Below are 6,390 nucleotides of genomic sequence, written 5' to 3' on the forward strand. Positions count from 1 at the left end.
AATTTCTAGGTTGGAAGAGACCTCAAGGTCATCGAGTCCAACCTCCAACCTAACGCTAACAGCCCTCCACTAAACCATATCCCTAAGCTCTACATCTAAACGTCTTTTGAAGACTTCCAGGGATGGTGACTCCACCACTTCCCTGGGCAGCCTGTTCCAATGTCTAACAACCCTTTCAGTGAAGAAGTTCTTCCTAACATCTAACCTAAAACTCCCCTGGCTCAACTTAAGCCCATTCCCCCTCGTCCTGTCACCAGGCACGTGGGAGAACAGGCCAACCCCCACCTCGCTACAGCCTCCCTTGAGGTACCTAAAAAGAGCGATAAGGTCACCCCTGAGCCTCCTCTTCTCCAGGCTGAACAAGCCCAGCTCCCTCAGCCGCTCCTCGTAGGACTTGTTCTCCAGGCCCCTCACCAGCTTCGTCGCCCTTCTCTGCACCTCACCAGCTTCGTCGCCCTTCTCTGCACAACTGACACATTCCTGGTCAAACCACCCTGGGTACCCTTGCTGTTCCCTGCTGACAAGTGACTGTGGTAGCTGCAGTCTAAACAAAGAGACATTCAGGTTCAAAACCTGGAGCTGAAAATTCAGTTTAAATTTTGGTACAATCACTTCTTTAGGTTACACAGATGGCACAAAAACAAGTCCTTGGACAAACTGCTGGGGTACTGCGGTGAACAACTGGCAGCTATCACAGCTGCCTGCACTACAGCAGCTCACGGGGCCTTTGCAGTGGTCCTGACATCCAGAGCACTGGGCAAGACCTACCTTCTGCCCTGGCTCCAGCAGAAAAAAAACACCAAACCAAACCAACCAAACAAAAAAACAGTGGTGGTGAAAGAGCCTTTGCTAACCTGAACTCTTGTTTTTCAAATAAGGTCTCTCTCATAGACCTCTGCATCAGGACATGTCCAGGGCCAAGCTGCTGTACATGGCACATAATTATTACTGAGGATTATTACTGATTATTATCCAGGAGTAGTAACTGAGAATTATGACTTACTGAAGTTACACCAAAGCTGCATCTGCCTCTTGGAACCACGGAGGATCAGGAAGCACAAAGGGAGCTCAAATCCATAAGACCTGCTCAGCTCTGACTCTGCAACTACTGTCACTGTCCTAAAGAGATTGCAGACTAAATTTAGATGGGATATGCTGAACTCAAATAAAGCCCATCCCAGTCAAGCAACAGTAATAAAGAGAACAAAAGGTATAAACACATCTATTGAAGCATATTTGGAGAGATGCAAGAATGCTGGTTTAGCAGGCGGTTTTGCATCAGCTCACTTCTGATAAGCATGGAGCGAGGCATAAGGCATTCAGGAGGTTTTAGTTGCATCTTAATATGTAATAAAGTGTTCTTTATTTTCACCTTTACTTATCTGATTTAAAAAAAAGACTGCAATGACATTCCTCATGGGTCTGTTGTTATATGCTGATACTATGCTTTTATTTGAAAGGAGAGAACAAAGCCTATTAAAAATCTTTTAAGTAACTTGCTGTCATTCGCTTTAAAAAATGAATAATCAAAACACTGAGAGTAAAAGGCTTTTTTGTCTCCAAGGCAGGAAGGGAAGTATTTTTCAAACCTAAGTATGCACAACAGAGCCTGGCCATGAGCCTATTGGCATCTGTGTGTTGATCCAAATGAATTTTAAGATGTCTGTTCTCCCAGAGGATGTGTACTGTTCAAAATTAAAGATAAATAAATAAATAAACAAAATCCATGACTGCTTTTAATCTACCTGAAATATGGGACACAGACACAGCATATTTTGTACTTGCTTTATACTATATGTTTTCCTCTTAGCTTGCTGCAGCATTATTAGAATATTTCTGTTCCTCTATCTACAGTAAATAACTAACATTTCCCAGAGAACCCAGCCAGGGCCATATAAAGCCATCTGCTTTTATCTTCGCAATGAATTCTTCTTACAGATACACGGTACAGAACAGCTCACACTGTCACTCCAACAAATTATGCTGCTGTTTATTTAAGTAATAAAGGAATTTGTTCCAGTTGTGGGTTAGTTCCCCCCCCCCTCCCCAGCATTTGCTCTCCACATGTGGTTTGCTTCCTTAAGTGTTGATTTTTCATAGCTGTGAGACTTTTTCCTGCCTTTTATCCACCAGGCTAATTGCCTTCTTATTTCTTTCTGTTTAACAAGAGCTGACATTCAGCTCAGCGCTCTGTAAAACAGGAAGGGATGTAGTTCCTGTTCCAAGGAGGTAACAGTTTAAACTGACCTCAGATAAATTGGGTGTAAGGGGAATGGACAAATCCAGCCTTGTGATTATCTGATTTTTTTTGTTGTGAGAGGGAAGATGTGATCAAGCTCCTTTGCCTCATCCTCCTGCATCCCAACATGATCCATCTCCCAAAGAGTAGCCCCTTAACCCAGCTACCACAAGCCATTCTCAGCTACTCACAGCCTCCTCGCTCGAGCAAACTGGTCTCTCTGCTGTTTGCCAAAGGGACCACAGGTCACCTCTTACTAGGGAGGGATTTCTTTGTGCAAATAAAGCCACAAGAAGCCACCTGCCAGGTTCTCTGTTCACCTCTTAAAAGCAGCACAGGTATGAACACCTGTATTAGTTACTCTGCCACACACCCCCATGATAATGTAAGCCCCATCCAATAACATCCAGCTGCAGAAACTTCTTTTCCCCTTCAGACCACCTAATGTGCCCAGAGATACGCCCTCATTTATCCACAGACAGCTCTCTTGCAAATCTCCCAGATCTGTAAGAAAATCCTTTTTGTTAGCCTGAGCAACATGGGAACTGAGATTACTTAACAAAGCAGAGTTTTCTTAAGGAAAGGTGCCATTTCTGAACACCAGCTACTGTTGTAACTACTAAAATTCATTATAAAACAAACAGCAATCATTTTAAAAACACATATGGTACAACATGCATAAATTCATTTACTCCGTTGTACCCATTTCTGACTAGACAAAGCAACAGTAGATGTCTAAAAATAAAACCTGTACTCCAAAAGTGAAGCATACACTCACATTCCTGCAAGCCAGATCTGCTGAGTCAGGCGTTGCTCTGTTCTCTGGCTCCAGCTCTGGCAAATCCATTTGATTCTCTTGTAACAACGAAGCATCTGTTTTACTTTCTTTACTATAAAAATTGGTATCTGAAAGAATTCCATGAATTTTACAAAAGAATGTAAAGATGATGTATACCTGTCAACTGGACACCACTCCCGGTTATTTAATGATTAATACATCAATCACTCTTGGGTAAAAAAAAAAAAAAAAGAAACAAACAAACAGGTATACACCATAGGGTATTCACCAAAGTCCTAACCAAAAGGGTATTCACCAGAGTCCATGAAGGGTTAACAACCCTCCTGAGCTTTAATGTCTAAAGCTGAAATTTCCCCTTATGTGAACTGGGAACCTGAAAGCACTGAACCCTCTGACCAGAGGACGATTTTGTTTGTTTTCTTTACACCAGGCCTTTGCTACGTTCAGTGACTCATAACCTCTTAGGTACCTTTCTAATTCTGCCCTCAAGAAATCAAGGTAACATAACAGAATTGCAGCAGCACGTGAATTTTGTAAGAAAGGTTGATCTAACGTTACAGAGTATTTCAGCTGGAGAAGAGGTGCTTAAGCTGCTTAGTCAAGAGAGCATTATGGAGGTAGAAAAAACTTTCATAAAGAGATTTCTATATTGGTACACACTTAGGTAATGCCTTATCTGAGTTAGACAACAAATAAGTAACAGAATTTAAAGAAATGTCAAAAGTTGCTCTGTATCACAGGGCTGTGCTTACTTCCTCATCATTACAAACAGGGCAAACAATTTCCATTCACTTGAAAAATTTTTATTCAAAGTAATCAGAGTCTAAGACTGCAGAATATAAATAAGGGATATGAGATCTTTAGAAAAGAAACACACAAAGAAAGTTAGAAAATACATTACAGCATACTGAAAATAACCTCTCCTATGAAAAAAGGCTGAAAGAGCTGGAGCTGTTCAGCCTAAAGAAGAGAAGGCTCAGGGGTGACCTTACTGCAGCTTTTCAATACTTACCGGAGGGTTATAAAAAAAATGGAGATCAACTTTTTGCTCAGTTAGATAATGACAGGACAAGGGAGAATGGTTTTAAATTAAAAGAGGTAAAATTTAGGTTAGATGTTTGGAGGAACAGAGGGAAATACAGAATCTTACTCCCAAGCAGAGAAAGTAGGCTGTGCTCACCTCTGCATTAGTCCATCTAGCTTATATAGTAAGTGAACTAAATATGTAAAGCTGATTTATGCACGTTTTGTTATAACAACATTGTATCTGCAAGCGATTAAACCTGAAGATCCTGAGCCTGTACAAACCTAGAGATTTCTCTGAAGGTTGGGATCTCGGACTTGGATGTTCTTTCTCTTGGTATCAAATAAACCCCAAAGTTATTTCTGCACTGCCTCCCTCCCGCCCCCCTAAAAAAGCTATCACAACTTGCAGGTGGATTTGCTCTCATCCCATTCCAAATGGAGCTAGACCATCAGGAACTCATCGAAATCCTGTAAACTTGTTTCTGTCTGTATAGCTTCATAAACTGGCTCACCACAGCATCAGGTAATTACTGACTTTGATCAGCTCAAGGAGATGAAAGATGATTCACCAAGAATCATAAACAATATGCAATATAAAATAAGAAACATTTAAAAGGCAATATATTGAATAATACTTTTTTTACCATGATATTCACTTCAGTGTTTTGCATGGAGAAGCAGTGTCTTAAACCAGAATAGTTGAGATGGCTTTATTAATTAAACAGTGACAAGAGAAAGTCATGTCTGTGCTCAAAATTCTTGTAGAAGTTGGTTCTTAGCTTGCATAACAATGCAAGCTGAACAGATGTCAAAAGGACAGCAAAGCTTGCTGATGAAAGGCTGTATATGTAACTCTGCAGAGAACAAACTGGATTACACTGCAATCCTGTAACGCCTCTTCGTTTTAGCCTACGAGATAAATGGCTAAAATTTAGGAACAGTAGTGGATGCTTTAATAAATGTTACATTGTGAAAAGCTGGTTTGAGGCTTGACTCCTCCTACCTACTACAATCCTTAAGGTAAGTCAATAAAGAAGTGTACAACAAGAAACTTGATTCATATGACCTGATTTTAAAAAGTTTTCTGTGGAGAAAGGACACATCTGTCCTATTCAGTACCAAGCTAATGCCTCTGAAAAGGAGATGAATAGTGAGGTGATACAAGCTGATTCATCCATATGTTAAAGGCAAGGAACAAGTACAAGAGCTCCAGACAGGTCTGAACACTGACAGGAAAAAAAAGTTGAAATTCAAGATAAATAAAGCAATGCACATGGAAAAAAAAAAAAAAAAAAAAGTCCCAGCTTCACAGTGCAGAAGCAATGAAGAAAATGAGAGACCTTAGTTATAAAGGATCTATGAAAAAGTCAGCTCAAAAACTAGTCGTGGTCAGAAAAGCAAATGACAAGAATTAGGGAAGAAACATAAAAGGAGAAAGAGCATCATTGCTCTTGTATCTGGAAAGCACTTTAACATGAGACAATTAGAATGTGATGTAGGGAAAGGATACGTGGGTGGCCAGAAGTTTACAAGGGGCTCTCCACAAGGCACAGTTAAATAGACTGTTATCTTCTTTAAGCTGTGAAGCCTGAAAGGGGTAGGGAAAGGCTAAAAACCAGGAGTGTCACCAAGTCATTCACTGTTTCTTCCAGGAAAACAACAACAAAAAAAAACAACCACTTAGAGTTGTAAAATAAAACCACAATGTGAAAGGTAAAATAAATGAATGAATGAATAAATTTGACTTGGGATAACCTGTAGGCAAGCTACTGAAATTCTTGACACATGCTAAGAAGCTGTCAAGGATTTTAAGAGACTGGATGAATCAATGAAAGAGCCACCCACCAAGGACTTTACGTACTGACACACCACTTCTGGCTCAGATCTGTGAGCTGAAAAATAATTAATGGCAGTGAGCAGTGTATTCTGGGTAAACAGATGTTTTGGCCATCTTAATGTTCTTTCCAAGGCATCAACAGGCAGAAAATATAACGGGCTAGATGGATTTTGGTCTAATTTGGTATAGCCATTCTTACTGTCCAGGAATCTGACTGTTAACCATCCACACCGGATAAGCAGAAAGACTGGCTTGAGTCATCTCATTTTTATTATGAGGGAAGTAAAAGTTTCTCAGTTCTGTCCCACGTAGTGGGTGTGAGGTGCACGTAATGGACAGTTTACAGTTTAGGGAGTACCTATGGAGAGTAGCTGAAGAAGAAAAAAAAACCAAAGGTGTAACTGGGAGCCCTTAGTGATGATCCACACCAAATGCTCAATACATGAACATGACATCTGCATATAAATCCAAGGAAGAGATACACAGGAG

Source organism: Netta rufina (assembly GCF_964035555.1).
Source record: "Netta rufina genome assembly, chromosome: 8".
NCBI classification, from domain to species: domain Eukaryota; kingdom Metazoa; phylum Chordata; class Aves; order Anseriformes; family Anatidae; genus Netta; species Netta rufina.